An 18116-nucleotide genomic window follows, 5' to 3' on the forward strand; every position below is an offset into this window, starting at 1 on the left:
CGGAGCGGGTATTAAATGCTGCCTTCCAGTTGTGTGTGTAATTAAGCCCATGTTAGCTCATGGGCCCGGCAGCACATGGTAGGGGCCCAGCGCTTTCGGGCCGAACCGGAATAAGACATCCGTTCGTCAGGCGGATGACTCGCGTTATTGTCGCTGGAGTGCAGCACTGGACGACGAAGTAACACCACTTTACTCATTTCCCGCAACAGATAACCGCTTACTACGATTCAATGAAATTTCAAAACCATCAGAGTTACACAAAAGTTTGTTTTTATTTATATGGCGGCCGGTTTCGAACTTTTGTCCACTATCAAGTCATCCACGTAATAAGTCCTACCGTTGTACCGTAATGTGTGTACACTGGCCACATTCCTTGAGTGGCCATGTGCTGCATGCTGCACTGGACAGTCGCACGCAAATAGTTTCTAGCACAGGGCTTCACAACATACGTGCTCACGGAGCAAGCTGTGAGCAGCAAGGCGCGAGCAAGGAGCAGCGCGAGCACGCTACCCCCACTACCGGACCAGAGCGGAGAGTGGGGAGAGTCACGTGGGGCACACAACAGCTGCCGTCACTCGTCAGTCAATGTAAATCCGCGGCCACCTGCAGGGATATCACTCACGAATTATTACTGCGACAAATGAAACAAATAAAGGAGAATGTACACGTGCCACATAATTTTATTAGCTTAGTGTATGCCTCTACGTTCGCATTAATTTGTGAACTGTAACACAATAAAAGGTGTCACTGAAGTGTGGGATTCTCGGTTATCTTGTACTTTTTGACCTTTACAATTGCGTCTACACTCCTGGAAATTGAAATAAGAACACCGTGAATTCATTGTCCCAGGAAGGGGAAACTTTATTGATACATTCCTGGGGTCAGATACATCACATGATCACACTGACAGAACCACAGGCACATAGACACAGGCAACAGAGCATGCACAATGTCGGCACTAGTACAGTGTATATCCACCTTTCGCAGCAATGCAGGCTGCTATTCTCCCTTGGAGACGATCGTAGAGATGCTGGATGTAGTCCTGTGGAACGGCTTGCCATGCCATTTCCACCTGGCGCCTCAGTTGGACCAGCGTTCGTGCTGGACGTGCAGACCGCGTGAGACGACGCTTCATCCAGTCCCAAACATGCTCAATGGGGGACAGATCCGGAGATCTTGCTGGCCACGGTAGTTGACTTACACCTTCTAGAGCACGTTGGGTGGCACGGGATACATGCGGACGTGCATTGTCCTGTTGGAACAGCAAGTTCCCTTGCCGGTCTAGGAATGGTAGAACGATGGGTTCGATGACGGTTTGGATGTACCGTGCACTATTCAGTGTCCCCTCGACGATCACCAGTGGTGTACGGCCAGTGTAGGAGATCGCTCCCCACACCATGATGCCGGGCGTTGGCCCTGTGTGCCTCGGTCGTATGCAGTCCTGATTGTGGCGCTCACCTGCACGGCGCCAAACACGCATACGACCATCATTGGCAGCAAGGCAGAAGCGACTCTCATCGCTGAAGACGACACGTCTCCATTCGTCCCTCCATTCACGCCTGTCGCGACACCACTGGAGGCGGGCTGCACGATGTTGGGGCGTGAGCGGAAGACGGCCTAACGGTGTGCGGGACTGTAGCCCAGCTTCATGGAGACGGTTGCGAATGGTCCTCGCCGATACCCCAGGAGCAACAGTGTCCCTAATTTGCTGGGAAGTGGCGGTGCGGTCCCCTACGGCACTGCGTAGGATCCTACGGTCTTGGCGTGCATCCGTGCGTCGCTGCGGTCCGGTCCCAGGTCGACGGGTACGTGCACCTTCCGCCGACCACTGGCGACAACATCGATGTACTGTGGAGACCTCACGCCCCACGTGTTGAGCAATTCGGCGGTACGTCCACCCGGCCTCCCGCATGCCCATTATACGCCCTCGCTCAAAGTCCGTCAACTGCACATACTGTTCACGTCCACGCTGTCGCGGCATGCTACCAGTGTTAAAGACTGCGATGGAGCTCCGTATGCCACGGCAAACTGGCTGACACTGACGGCGGTGGTGCACAAATGCTGCGCGGCTAGCGCCATTCGACGGCCAACACCGCGGTTCCTGGTGTGTCCGCTGTGCCGTGCGTGTGATCATTGCTTGTACAGCCCTCTCGCACTGTCCGGAGCAAGTATGGTGGGTCTGACACACCGGTGTCAATGTGTTCTTTTTTCCATTTCCAGGAGTGTATGTTCGGAGTAATTGTTCTTGTGCATTTTAGGGGCAGCGTGCAGCTTAAATTTCTATCAGATAATGCGTTTCTCAGGCACGTCTTGTTACATTTCATTGCAGAGAACAGTTGTTCACAAACATACGTGGAACCGAACATTGATATTATTGTAGCCGCCAGTTTGTGCAAACGAGGAAATCTATCCTGAGGGAAGTGTCTGTAGAATTCCAAAATGTTTTTCTTGTTCTGAAATATGTCTCTGTATTCTCTGTCACACTGCAGGTCAATAATTTCTTGCTGCAGCTGAGGACGTATGTCTTAAATATTCGCTGAATATAGAAAGAACAGATCAAAATCACTGTCTAGTGCTGTCAGATCTTGAAAGCGCTCATCAACTAAACTATGTAAATAACTTTCACAGTCTTTGTGAACATCTTGCATGGCTGATAATTTAGGAAAATGAGCTAGGTTTCCTGTTTCCAGCTGACTCACCCAAAGAGTCAATTTCATTTTAAAAGCTCGTATTCGATCTATGAAATGAGTAATTAGCAAATGTTTACCTTGTAGTAAAATGTTCAAAGCATTCAGATGGCTAGTTAAATCTGCTAAGAACGCGAGATCACATTCAAACGTGCGCGCGCATTTCCCCTCCCTCCCTACTCCACGACCTTGCACCTGCTCGCGAGCACGTGCCTGAGCAGACGCGAGTACTCGCGCTCAAAACCGGCCAGTTGTTAAGCCCTGTTCTAGCACCCATGCGTCAAGTGTACACGTATTATGGTGCTACGGCAGGACTTACATGGATGGCTTGACAGTGGACAAAAATCCGAAACTCGTCACCGCTCAAATAAAAACGAAATTCTGTGTAACTTCAATGATTCTGTAATTTTGTTAAAGACGATTTTCTATTACTATCGACAGGTGAACAGGAAGGCTGGGCTATCGAGAGAGTAGAGGTTCAAAATTAGGTTCAAATGGCTCTGAGCACTATGGGACTTAACTTCTGAGGTCATCAGTCCCCTAGAACTTAGAACTACTTTAACCTAACTAATCTAAGGACATCACACATATCCATGTGCGAGGCAGAATTCTAACCTGCGTCCGTAGCGGTCGCGCGGTTCCAGACTGCAGCACATAGAAGCGCTCGGTCACAACGGCCTGCGAGGGAGGAGAGGAAACAGCGAGAAGTCAGTTGTAGACTTTGTATTGGGAATGAATTCATGTCATGGCTCGAAAGTGGGATTTGACGTGTTTTTTTACCATGATTTGGTTTTATATGCGGTTATGTTTTTGAAGGAAGAAAACTACAACTATATTTTTTTTTAGCATTAAATATTCTCGTCATATTTACGCGTGTTAAATACTCAGCAAAATATGTAAATGGAACTTGAGTGTGACTGTGAGATTTTAGTTTTTGTCGTAATTATTACTATTAAACAAAAATACAGTGTTAATTAACATAGCAGTGAAAGTTTCTCGTATTATTTTAATTTTTTTCAGGCACCTATCAGTATTACTAACCCGTAAACCGGAACCCAGAACACAAGAACAGTCGCAAGTAGCCAACCTAACGACTTCCAGAGACAACAAAACACTGATTTTCAATATGTAGCGTACTCATTGACCGAATTTAAAAATTTTAAATGCTATCATGATCTAGCCATTAAGACGTAATCGTATGCTAAGAGTTAACACAGTGATACGAGTACTGCAGCTAGAACCTGTATACTTGTCTTGAGGCAGGGTGATTGTGTACAAATATCATAAATTTATCCATCCAGTTCTTGAGAATGGAGCATTTAGTGACTTCCAGAAAACTTTGAACATAATTTCAAACATTTACGAAACTAATTCTCGCTGACACCACCAACAAATAATGAAAGAAAAAATGACTATCGCTTACTATAGTTTCGCTGTTCACGCACTTAAAACTTATTGCTTCTTTTCTATTAGCAACACGTTTTGCAGATACTGAATGTACTTCCAAAATTATATCAATGAAAGTAACATAGTTCAGGAGATACAATATCAAAGACATTTAGGTGTGCGAAAAACTCTATTTTGCTTAAAATGACGTGCAGTGAAACTGTAGCATCATGTATGGCAGACCAGTTTATTACTTCTTTACTACTAACTCTATTCGCAACAGAGTATCCAAATACATCACTGAATGTATCTGCAATATTATATTATTGTACGAAACATAGATCAGTAGATATGACTTAAACGTTGAGATGCGTGAAAAATCTGCTTCTCCTTAAAATGGAGTGCAAATTACTCAGAGTATTTTAATTTTTTGTTTGGTAATAAGAGCACTTAGGAACTTCGAACAAATTTTAAGCACGATTTCAAACCTTCTGTAAACTTTTTCTCGCTTACATGTTTAACGTCCAATATTTAACACATCAACTCATTTGTAAAGTAATCCGACGTCTGAAGCTATTTTATATAAGGGAATGAGTTAAATTATATACACAATAGGAGGTTTAGTGTTTATAACTAAATTAATTTGCTTCATATTATCGATAGTATGACGGCAAATAATTACCGATTTCAAAGTTCATGATGAGTAGCTTATTGTCGGTAATGAACATACCTAATATATTCATCATTCTCGAAATGGAATTAATAAGCCAGTAAGGTGGAAATATAAAGCAGTTCAAGGTTTATTTGTATAATTGGTGTCCTTTTCTGGGTATTGGTTTTATTTTAATGTGTGACAATGAGTAGTTTTTGGTGAGGCGGAGTTGGTTTTCGGTGTAGGGTGTCATAAGAAATTCTTCTGTCGCCACTAACAGAGTGCCAACTATTCCGTTACAAGGAGCTCTAGGCCATACTGCCAAGATTTGTGGAGAGAAAGTAACAGTCAGAAGTACTGAATTGAGAGAAATAACACTTTACTATTATGAGCACACGTTTCTATTTTTAAAGTTTTGAAAATAATAGAGCACGTAATCAGAACTTTGTTCCGTGTGCTTGAGGCTGCATTATGTCGGAACTAAGGGGATTCGAACTTGGGCAAATTGGTGGTGTTCATATGATAGTTGCTTCCATAACCAAGATAGTCGAATTATTTGGTGTGTCAGGAAGCCGCATTCGAAAGTTTATACTGTATACTACGAAATCTGGAAAAACCCTCCGGCAAATAACAACACGAATGAAAGTGTGTTCGGAGTGGTCTTGACGGACAGTCACTGAGGGGGATTGTGACGTAAAATGAGAGAACGACAGTTGTAAACGTCACTGTAGAACTGAATGTCGCACTTGCAAACCCCTGTAGCACTTGTAATGCGTATGTGCCTTCCCTTCAAGTGTTTAAGCCAAGTACGAGGTGCATTCAAATTCTAAGGCCTCCGATTTTTTTTCTCCGGACTGGAAAGAGAGAGAAACATGCGCATTGTTTTAAAATGAGGCCGCGTTCATTGTCAATACGTCCCAGAGATGGCAGCAGCGTACGGCAGATGGAATTTTACCGCCAGCGGCGAGAATGAGAACTGTTTTAAATACTTAAAATGGCGACGTTTTCCTTACTTGAACAGCATGCAATCATTCGTTTTCTGAATTTGCGTGGTGTGAAACCAATTGAAATTCATCGACAGTTGAAGGGGACATGTGGTGATGGAGTTATGGATGTGTCGAAAGTGCGTTCGTGGGTGCAACAGTTTAATGAAGGCAGAACATCGTGTGACAACAAACCGAAACAACCTCGGGCTCGCACAAGCCGGTCTGACGACATGATCGAGAAAGTGGAGAGAATTGTTTTGGGGGATCGCCGAATAACTGTTGAACAGATCGCCTCCAGAGTTGGCATTTCTGTGGGTTCTGTGCACACAATCCTGCATGACGATCTGAAAATGCAAAAAGTGCCACGAATGCTGATCGACGACCACACGGCTGTCCGTGTGGCGTGTTGCCGAGCAATGTTGACGCGCAACGACATCACGAATGGGTCTTTCTTTTCGTCGGTTATGACAATGGCTGAGACGTGGATGCCATTTTTCAATCCAGAAACAAAGCGCCAGTCAGCTCAATGGAAGCACACAGATTCACCGCCACCAAAAAAATTTCTGGTAACCACCAGTGCCGAAAAAATGATGGTGTCCATGTTCTGGGACAGCGAGGGCGTAATCCTTACCCATTGCATTCCAAAGGGCACTACGGTAACAGGTGCATCCTACGAAACTGTTTTGAAGAACAAATTCCTTCCTGCATTGCAACAAAAACGTCCGGGAAGGGCTGCGCGTGTGCTGTTTCACCAAGACAACGCACCCGCACATCGAGCTAACGTTACGCAACAGTTTCTTCGTGATAACAACTTTGAAGTGATTCCTCATGCTCCCTACTCACCTGACCTGGCTCCTAGTGACTTTTGGCTTTTTCCAACAATGAAAGACACTCTCCGTGGCCGCACATTCACCAGCCGTGCTGCTATTGCCTCAGCGATTTTCCAGTGGTCAAAACAGACTCCTAAAGAAGCCTTCGCCGCTGGCATGGAATCATGGCGTCAGCGTTGTGAAAACTATGTACGTCTGCAGGGCGATTACGTCGAGAAGTAACGCCAGTTTCATCGATTTCTGGTGAGTAGTTAATTAGAAAAAAAATCGGAGGCGTTAGAACTTGAATGCACCTCGTATTATGCGTATTTATGCGATCGGGAATGCTCAGTAGCAGCCAGGCTACATGTACATCTTACAATTAAGCGTCAGCAAGGATCATTAGAGATGAAATCATAGGAGGAATCGTTGTACAACCTTAATAAGGACAAAATCCGACTATTCGAGAGTAGGGTCTTAGAATCTGAGAAAGTGTTCCGAGATAAAATTCCGTCACTGTGTCCGCAAACGTGACGTTAGATCCGCCTAGCTACAGCGATCTGAACGCCCATTGGCTGAAAGTGTGGAGATATATATATGAAACGAGAGAAGCGGCGTTATTGGCAGAGGGAGAAAAGGGGGGGTCTCTTGACCTTCCGGAAGACAGGGCGAGTAAGTAGCAAGGCGCCACTCAAAACGCACGGCCAAACAAGATATAAAGTGAAGTTATTAGTTATCAGAACGCCGCGTGTCGTGAGCAGTGTCTGTCATTCTCAGAAAACTGTGTTAATGTGTGTAAAGGGTCGAATATAACGGCGTATTCCAGAGCCGCCATATTGCAAATGCTGATTCTGTGACGTATGTGACAAAGCAATTTCTGCATTAAAACAAGCGAAGTACAAACGTTGTTGACAATTAACAACTGGTATCCCTAAACACTCCACCGAGCGAGGTGGCGCAGTGGTTAGCACACTGGACTCGCATTCGGGAGGACGACGGTTCAATCCCGTCTCCGGCCATCCTTCTTAGGTTTTCCGTGATTTCCCTAAATCGCTTCAGGCAAATGCCGGGATGGTTCCTTTGAAAGGGCACGGCCGATTTCCTTCCCCATCCTTCCCTCACCCGAGCTTGCGCTCCGTCTCTAATGACCTCGTTGTCGACGGGACGTTAAACACTTACCTCCTCCTCCTCCTCCCTAAACACTCCACTTCAGCAGAATCACCACCTACATGGTACCTGTCGACTGAGCGCTACTACTGTGCGACGGGGGACTTACCAAAGCAACAAGACACCAGGTTGGTGATACCGCCCAGAGAAGCACTTCCTTCTCGCTACAATGCCATTGAGGGCGTTGTACACTACAACAACACAAAGGGAGCTCGTAAGAAAGGATCCCAGGGCTAACTAGAATTACAAAACCTCTCGTCACTTACACAGATGCATAAAAGCAATGCAAATAGTCATTAGGTCATATGAATCTTGTTTCAAACTGTTTCTTACCTCGGGACGAGTTTACGTCCTAAGAGTGAATAATGCCAGGCGTATGGTGGTGTTCCATGGGACCTATAGGTATTCTACAACATCGCATTACTGTCAAGGATTATGGGAACATTTTAGAGCACTGACGTAACACAGGATTTGGGGTGGGCATCATTAGAACAAAGGCGTTTTCCGTTGCGGTGGAATCTTCTGACGAAATTTCAATCACGAACTTTCTCCACCGATTGCGAAAACATTTGCGATTATAAAATAAGGGAAATCAGAGATCGACAGAAAGATACAGTAGTTCTTCTTTCCGCCCGCTGTCTGAGGTTGGAATAGTAGGGAATTATTGTGAAAGTGGTTCAAAAAATGGTTCAAATGGCTCTGAGCACTATGGGACTTAACATCTGAGGTCATCAGTCCCCTGTAAGTTAAAACTACTTAAACATAACTAACCTAAGGACAGCACACACTTCCATGCCCGAGGCAGAATTCGAACCTGCGACCGTAGCGGTCGCGCGGTTCCAGACTGATGCGCCAAGAACCGCTCGGCCACAAAGGCCGGCGAAAGTGGTTCGATGAACCCTCTGCCAGGCAATTAAGTGTGATTTGTTGAGTATCGATGCAGATGTAGATGATCAGGTTCATCATATGGTACCATTGTTGTTGCCAAATGGTAATGCTTCGTTCCAAGACGGCAGGGCTCCTGGTCTCACAGATCACACCTTCCAAGACTGGTTTTGTGGGCACGAGGATGAACTTTCACACCTCTGGCCGCACAGTCACAAGATCTCAGCGTAATTCAGCCTTTGTCATCTCTTTTGGAGATAAGCCTCAGTTATCGCTCCCCACCTCCATCACTGTTGCCTTATTACGACTATCTTGCGAGAAGAATTGTGTAGGATTCCATTGAAAACCATACAAGACCTGCAGTTATCTGTTCCGAGGCGATTGAAAGATGTTTTAAATACCGACGGTTTTCTTACACTGTGTTGAGCATAATAATGTTATGTGTTTTAGGTGTTCCCATAGTTGCTCAACGCCTGTATATCAGGAGAGAATACTGCTGCAACCCATAATGACACCAGATGAGACGTCTAAAATACACTACTGGCCATTAAAATTGCTACACCAAGAAGAAATACAGATGATAAACGGGTATTTATTGGATAAATATATTATACTAGAACTGACATATGATTACATTTTCACTCAATTTTGGGTGCATACCTTGAGCAACCACCTCTGGCCGTAATAACGGCCTTCATAAGCCTGGGCATAGAGTCAAACAGAGCTTGGATGGTGTGTACAGGTGCAGCTGCCCATGCAGCTTTAACACGATACCACAGTTCATCAGCAGCAGTGACTGGCGTATTGTGACGAGCCAGTTGCTCGGCCACCATTGACCAGATGTTTTCAATTGGTGAGAGATCTGGAGAATGTGCTGGCCAGAGCAGCAGTCGAACATTTTCTGTATCCAGAAAAACCCGTACAGGACCTGCAACATGCGATCGTGCATTATCCTACTGAAATGTAGGGTTTCGCAGACACCCAATGAAGGGTAGAACCACGGGTCGTAACACATCTGAAATGTAACGTCCACTGTTGAAAGTGCCGTCAATGCGAACAAGAGGTGACCGAGACGTGTAACCAATAGCACCCTATACCATGACGCCAGGTGATACGCCACTATGGCGATGACGAATACACGCTTCCAATGTGCGCTCACCGCGATGTCGCAAACAAGGCTGCGACCATCATGATGCTGTAAACAGAACCTGGATTCATCCGAAAAAATGACGTTTTGCCATTCGTGCACCCAGGTTCGTTGTTGGGTACACCATCGCAGGCGCTCCTGACGCTGCAGCGTCAAGGGTAAACCGCAGCCACCGTCTCCGAGCTGATAGTCTGTGGTGCTGCAAACGTCGTCGAACTATTCGTGGATGATGGTTGTTGTCTTGCAAACGTCCCCATCTGTTGACTCAGGGTGGCTGCACGATCCGTTACAGCCGTGCGGATAAGGTACCTGTCATCTCGACTTCTAGTGATACGAGGCCGTTGGATCCAGCACGGCGTTCCATATTACCCTCCTGAACCCACCTATTCCATATTCTGCTTGTTGTGGATTGGCAAGATAGCCAACCCTCTATGAGAGGAAGCCGAAAGGCATGCGTTTTAGCTCACGCAGGCTGGCGTGAGGTCTGGAACAGGTCAAGGAAATAACATTAGCCAAAAAATGACGTAGCTGTGGAATACTTAACTTTAATCCATAAATGGTGAACATCGCTCTTGACGGTACATGTTTTACAGCATCAATAGTAACTGGTAATGGCGCCTTGCTAGGTCGTAGCAAATGACGTAGCTGAAGGCTATGCTAACTATCGTCTCGGCAAATGAGAGCGTAATTTGTCAGTGAACCATCGCTAGCAAAGTCGGCTGTACAACTGGGGCGAGTGCTAGGAAGTGTCTCTAGACCTGCCGTGTGGCGGCGCTCGGTCTGCAATCACTGATAGTGGCGGTACGCGGGTCCGACGTATCCTAACGGACCGCGGCTGATTTAAAGGCTACCACGTAGCAAGTGTTGTGTCTGGCGGTGACACCACACTGCTAGCAGACACTGGATGTCGACCGATGCGAGCAGCAATGTCGCGATACAATAAACCGCAATCGCGATAGGCTACAATCCGACCTTTATCAAAGTCGGAAACGTAATGGTACGCATTTCTTCTCCTTACACGGGGCATCACAACAACGTTTCACTAGGCAACGCCGGTCAACTGCTGTTTGTGTATGAGAAATCGGTTGGAAACTTCCCTCATGTTAGCACGTTGTAGGTGTCGCCACCGGCGCCATCCTTGTGTGAATGCTCTGAAAAGCTAATTATTTGTATATCTCAGCATCTTCTTCCTGTCAGTTAAATTTTGCGTCTGTAGCAGGTCATCTTCGTGGTGTAGCAATTTTAAAGGCCAGTAGTGTAACTGCGGATGGAGTTGAAGTGCCACTTTCAACTCGCGTGCTACAGACGGAGCGCCACCCACTTTAGCAACCCCACATACAAACCCTGGTGCCCCGGAGGCGTGCATGCAGGTTTGCGGCGGCTCACGCACCACGCGGCACGCACAGCGCGGGGAGCCCGCACGCAGCGTGAATATTCAGCAGCCCCTACTGTGTCCACACAGCCCGAGGCGCGGATTCGCAGACACGCATCTGCATCTGCCGCTGCTCACCGATGGCTGCCCCCGGGCCGCCAGTCTCTGCCCCTGCACAGCTGCGCGATGCAAGCCCGCGCTACATTCCCTGACAGACCCACGCACGACGTGGATCAGTTACTTGCGCAGCCTGCGGTTCTCAGCCGTATTTTAGAAAGTGCCTCTGGATATTTTGGTCTCAGAAAAAAAGGAAACAAGGGTTATAAATAAATTACCTTCACTGGTCTTCGACGTAAACACCATGAGCTACAACACGCTCCTGGCATTCGTTGTAAAGCAGCTAGAAACTGTCAGCAAACGCTACTTGTGGAATCGCTCGAAGCACCGTGGTCACGCTGGACATTTGTAAGAGTAAGCATCTGAGCGCTAATGTAGCGGGGGAAATGGAAAGATGTCTGCTGGCGCTAAATCTGGAGAATAAGGAGGATTGTGAAGAACACTACCTTGCGTTCAGCAATTAAGTTCAGCACGCGGGCGTTGTGGATATCAAAGAACGCGTGAGGAACTTGGCAAAGGTCCCGAGTTCGAGTCTCGGTCGGGCACACAGTTTTAATCTGCCAGGAAGTTTCATATCAGCGCACACTCCGCTGCAGAGTGAAAATCTCATTCTGGAAACATCCCCCAGGCTGTGGCTAAGCCATGTCTCCGCAATATCCTTTCTTTCAGGAGTGCTAGCCCATCTGATAGCATTCATTCACGATACGGGCCTTGTTTTTACCACTGTGCTAACGAACATTCAGCTGTAAACTACTCCAAACATTTCGGACAGAAACTGTTCTAGAAGCTGCAGATATCATAGCTTACGAAACTGCCTAAGAATGGAAAGTGAAAGCGTCACTTTTTGGGTGATTACACAGAATTGTGCTCTTTTGTCAAGAAAGGACGCACCGATGGGGAAGCGTTGTGCGAGATATGTAACCGTTTCATCTCAGCAACTCACGGCGATAAGGCAGATGTGAGGCATCATATTTCTCCAATGAACCATACAAACATTTTCGCGGTAGCATCGGCATCAAGGCCTATTTCCACATTCATTATTAAAGAAGATACTCCGGAAGAACTGCTTGCTGGTGCTGCAGAGCTAACAGCATCTTATAAAGTTATCAGGCATTATCAATTCTTCTGTTACCATGACTTTGTATCCTGACTCCATAGTCGCCGTAAAGCAGTCTACAGCCAGGACCAAAGATACAGCGATTGCTAAAAATACTCTCGCATCACACTCCGTGTCCGAATTCATAAAACCATTGCAAGAATTTTCATTTTACGACATACGCACCGCCGCATCGAACCACAAGACTGGAAAGATTGTTCCGTTTATTGTTCAATGCTTTACTGAAACAAACGGAATTGAACAGGAGCTCTTCAAGTTTGATTGGAAACTTCGCAGAGAACTGCAAAGTTTTGTTAAGACACTTTAAAACAACTGTTAGTGCAAGGTTCGCAGGAGAGCTTCTGTAAAGTTTGGAAGGTAGGAGACGAGGTACTGGCAGAAGTAAAGCTGTGAGTACCGGGCGTGAGTCGTCATTCGGTAGCTCAGTTGGTAGAGCACTTGCCCGCGAGAAGCAAAGGTCCCGAGTTCGAGTCTCGGTCGGGCACACAGTTTTAATCTGCCAGGACGTTTCATATCAGCGGACACTCCGCTGCAGAGTGAAAATCTCATTCTGGTTCACAAGAAACGTTTGCTGACAGAGTCCAACAACCTCTGTCGGAATTGTGTTCCAGCTAATAGTGATTACTTTGAAGGCCAGTTAAGAAATTTCATTTGCAACTCCAGTTTTCTTTATCGTCTGAGGTCATTCAGCGAAGCTTTCACTAGGTCTTTGTACACTGAAGAGACAAAAAGATTGGTACACCTGCATAATATCGTGTAGGCCCCCGCGAGCACGTGGCATGGACTCTAATGTCTGAAGTAGTTCTGGAGGGAATTGACACACATGCTTACTGTAGGGGTGTCCATAAATCCGTAAGAGTACGAGGGGGTGGAGATATCTTCTGAATAATACGTTGCAAGGCATACCAGATGTCCTGAATGATGCCCATGTCTGGGGAGCTCGGTGGACAGTGGAAGGCTTTACACTCAGAAGAGTGTTCTTGGAGGAGGAGGATATTGGTGTTTAACGTCCCGTCAACAACGAGGTCATTAGAGACGGAGCACAAGCTCGGATTAGGGAAGGATGGGGAAGGAAATCGGCCGTGCCCTTTCAAAGGAACCATCCCTGCATTTGCCTGAAACGATTTAGGGAAATCACGGAAAACCTAAATCTGGATGGCCGGACGCGGGATTGAACCGTCGTCCTCCCGAATGCGAGTCCAGTGTGCTAACCACTGCGCCACCTCGCTCGGTGTGTGTTCTTGGAGCTACTCTGTAGCAATTCTGGAGGTGTGTGGTGTCGCATTGTTCTGCTGGAATTGCACAAGTGTGTCGGAATGCAGATTGGACATGAATGGATGCAGGTGATCAGATAGGATGCTTACGTATGTGTCACCTGTCAGAATCGTATCTAGACGCATCATGGATCCCGTATCACCCCAACTGCACACGCCTCACACCATTATAGAGCCTCCACCAGCTTCAAAAGTCACCTGCTGACATTCAGGGTCCATGGGCTCACGAGGTTGTCTCCAAACCCGTAGATGTTTATCCGCTCGATGCAATTTGAACCAAGACTCGTTCGACCTGGCATCTAGTTTCCAGTCGTCACCAGTCCAATGTCGGTGTTGACGGGCCCAGGCGACAAAAGTTTTGTGTCGTGAAGCCATGAAGGGTAGACGAGTGGGTCTTCGGCTCCGAAAGCCCATATCGATGATGTTTCGTTAAATGGTTCGCACGCTGACACTTGATGGCCCAGCATTGGAATCTGCAGCAATTTCCGGAAGGGTTGCACTTCTGTCATACTGAACGATTCTCTTCAGTCGTCGTTGGTCACGTTCTTGCAGGATCTTTTTCCGGCCGCAGAGAAAGCAGTGATCTGATGTTTTATCGGATTCCTGATATTTACGGTACACTCATGAAATGGTCGTACGGGAGAATACGCACTTCATAGCTACCTCGGAGATGCTTTGTCCCATCGCCAATGCGCCGACTACAACACCACGTTCAAACTCACTCAAATCCTGATAACCTGCCATAGCCGCAGTACCCGATCTAACAACTCCGCCAGACACTTGTCGTCTTATATAGGCATTGCCGGCCGCAGCGCCGTATTCTGCATGTTTACATATCTCTATATTTGAATACGCATGCCTTTACCAGTTTCTTTGGCGCTTCAGTTTATAGTGATGTGCATCTAGCAACTAACAGCCGAGTTCAAAAACTTAATTAGCGTTAAGTTGTTCTAAGAACGTTCTTTTCCTGATCGGTAACAAACAAAAACACAGACATTATAAGACATGCTCAGCTTTAAGTCACGTTTCGGGTTTTGAAGGAATCCTCCTTGAGCAACATATAGTTTTATCTTTTCCCGTATTTCCCACACATGTTTCGCTTAAGTTTAAGTATCATTGGCGGCGTTTCATTTTCGTTCTTGTTCGCACTTACTATGGTTTTCATGGGCACTATGTATTTTACTGCACTTGTGTTCTGTCACAGTTTGTCATTTTTCCTGGTTTCCCCGTTACCTTCACTGTGAAGACCTTTACTACGCAACTCTGACCGACAGTGTTTAGGAACATTTCGTAAACAACGATAGTGAAAGTCACATAGCGCAGGTCTTCGCAGTGAAAATAATGGGGAACTTGGAAAAAATGACGAACTGTAAAAGAAAAGGAGGGGTGCAATGTGGATGCAATGAAACATAAAGGTAATATACAAAAACCTATTGTTAAACTGAACTGATACCAAAGTGTTGTATACAGACTTATAGGAGATAATAGAGGGGCAGTTAGCAAGTTCAAGTCGACGTAGGCTTGTAACAACAACGACGCTGTACTATTGTACATATAAGTAAATTTTTTCCATCTGATTTTTCGATAAATTAGTGTAATTGATGTTCTGATTTCATTTCTTTTTTGTTTCATGCCATTGTGTTAAGAAAACTCTAAACAATTTTCAATGTGAATATTAATGTTTATGTCAAATGTCAAGCAATATTGTAATAGAATTGAAATGTAACAAATGTTGAGACTGTTGTAAGATGTTTAAAATTATAACTGTGCGTCTGGTCCATACGTAGGCTATGTGTTAGGATATGTAGAATGCAAAACCTCGGGTAAATACCCTGTCTGTAAGGGAGCGGTAAAAGGTGGATGGCAGGCGAGCGCGGGAAAATGCACGCGGGCGTTGTACGGCACAACGGACTCAGCAGTAGTAGTTGGAGTTTGGCATTGGTCTGAGCAACACGTTCTGGAGCGAGGAGGCTCTCCTGGAAGACGTAGTTTCAATGAGCCTCGGGTATGCTGTTCCAACGCCCAAACAGCATGGCAATATTCCATAGGCACTAAATGGGAAAGTATTGCGACGCTAAGAAGAATTAAAGTTCCGATACGTCAAGAGCCATAGCTGTGGTTGTATGTGTGCTCTGTGCCTCGCCATCTCGCCGCTCGCCAACCGCCGCATCGATAAAAGCAGGTTGAAACTTTTAGTACTGTATTCGTATAGACCGTAGAGTGAACTGTTCAATAATAAACTAAATTTTACCAGAACTTTCCCCTCATTTAATTATCCTCACAATAACCTAGACAGGGTCCTTTCCAAATGTTGTGCAATCCGAGTGTCCCGAAATGAAAAATTAAATTTTGTGTTAATAATAATTACTTGCAGACCTAGCTATGTTAGAATGGTGTTTAAAGAACTGTTTTTTTTAATGAACCAGTAAATGAATAACGAAGGTCTAACGAAGTTGAAAGGTAACTTTAATATTGATATAGTAATGAAGTTTAATTATTTCGAGACAGATATAAAGGTATTTAAATGAGAAGTAAATAAGATAAAAAGAGTAGTAACTCATATACTGAAAATCTTGAACGCATGATAATTTCAGTAATCAATTTTTTAATATAGTGATCATAACAGTTTCAGGTTCTCCCCCCCCCCCCCCCTTATTCATTTGAATTCTGAAGTGTTCCACATTGGTTTGACCATAAAAGTTGAAGTCAATATACAAGTCAAAATTTATCAGTGTTTTATCTTTATCAAAATTGACATTTTGTGTGTGGCTCGAAATTGCTATTTCTAGGGTAACCTATGCCCGATTTTAATCAGATCAATAGACAGTACGAAGTTTTGTAGTAAACATTATAGTGTAGTGTTATGTATTCATGGTTTTTCCATATCAGTACAGAACGTGAAACTATCAGTTCAATAGATTTTTTGGTTCTAAAATTTTACTATATTATGCAGTGTTACTACGTGTTGTTTTGCATGAATATACACCAACTTGTACATCTTAGAAACTCAGTTAATGCCTAATTAGGCCGGCGACCGTATTATTATTAAATTGGTAGCATCTGCAGTATTGCTTTTGGTCCATACTGACGTGTAATTACATTTCGAACTTGCTTGACGGATCATTGCTATTACCGAGTGGGTGTGTCTGATTTGCCACCATTCAGGTACACGCGGTCGATATCTATACGAAAATCCCTTCTCATAAGGTGAAGCCCGTTCACTTACTATAGTACAGGCTTTAAGGAACATTGTGTGCCCCACGCGCACGTTACAGGCTGAGTTAGCTGTTCAGAGATGAAGTGGATTGCACAGGTTACATTAGCATTGGACGATGCATCAAATCGGTCTTCGGACAGACGACGACGACGACGACGACGACGACGACGACGACATCGACATCAGCATCGACATCGACGACGAATGCGACCACTAACGCCGAAGGCGTCGAAATCGACAAGATGAATGAAAAGCATGGCAATAAAGTCATGTGGTGAAACCTCGTAAAAATATCTTAATGTCGTTTCTTACAGTCTGTTTTAGCAGTTGTTCTACAATGGGAACCTATTTCGTTCGATTAGAGAACTCCTTTGTTCTTGTCTTCATGGTGCTGACTCCTGTTGGATGCCGAACCGATGAATCGTGCGCAACCTGGTAAGCAGCGGAAGCGCGTTACAACATCTATTACGTATAAGGGCAATAATCGGTCTCTGTGTACTGGTATCCACCAGCAGTGGGTGTCCACACGACATTTCGCAGTAAGAGAAGCCTCTACTCCGGTAGCAGGCGCTACAAAAGCGATGTTGTGCATCACACTGAGTGCTTTAGTTTTATAATTCCGTGAACGTCATCACACGTTCCTGGAAGATTCAACCAATATGTTGCTTCTTTTTATGTACATCTTTAAAAAACAGTAAGATAAAATTAAGCCGTTTCGAGTTGATCCGGAGGCTTATGAACAATAGCTGTTCCCACGCACTATGTAAGGTGGCGATGTCATTTCGATTTTTGTAAGTTATCGATGTGCAAGTCAGAGGGACAGAAAGTTATGTTAAACATGGAACGATAATTTAATGGACATCCTAGCTGCAAACAGGCGTTGATGTACTTAATTGGGGACATGTTGAAAATGTGGTCCCCGACCGGGACTCGAACCCGGGATCTCCTGCTTACATGGCAGACGCTCTATCCATCTGAGCCACCGCGGGCACAGAGGATAGTGCGTCTGCAGGGGCTTATTCCTTGCACGCTCCCCGTCGGATCCACATTCCCAACATGTCCACACCACTACATTCGTAGTGCGCCTAATAGATGTTTGCCCATCATACTCATTACTCGTGGCAGATTAATCTACCAAGTCCCGTACGAGTTCGGGCATAGCGTGTGCGTTCGCACAAGAAGGTTAATGGCCGGGAAGCCATATTTTAACTATATATGACGGTAGTGTAGGGTGTCCATTTAATTATCATTTCATTTCTAGCAAAGCTGCATGGTCATCCACGGTAACTGTTCTTTCGGG

At 45.4% G+C, this 18116-nt stretch overlaps 1 non-coding gene across 1 annotated transcript; it reads right to left on the reverse strand.

The window, feature by feature from the left end:
• Nucleotides 1-17729: 17729 nt before the first annotated feature.
• On the reverse strand, nt 17730-17806 carry Trnat-ugu (transfer RNA threonine (anticodon UGU)). Its single transcript has one exon. It is a non-coding gene; the product is annotated as a tRNA-Thr (tRNA).
• Nucleotides 17807-18116: the final 310 nt, after the last annotated feature.

The sequence above is a fragment of the Schistocerca cancellata genome, chromosome 12 (genome assembly GCF_023864275.1).
Source record: "Schistocerca cancellata isolate TAMUIC-IGC-003103 chromosome 12, iqSchCanc2.1, whole genome shotgun sequence".
Taxonomy (NCBI): domain Eukaryota; kingdom Metazoa; phylum Arthropoda; class Insecta; order Orthoptera; family Acrididae; genus Schistocerca; species Schistocerca cancellata.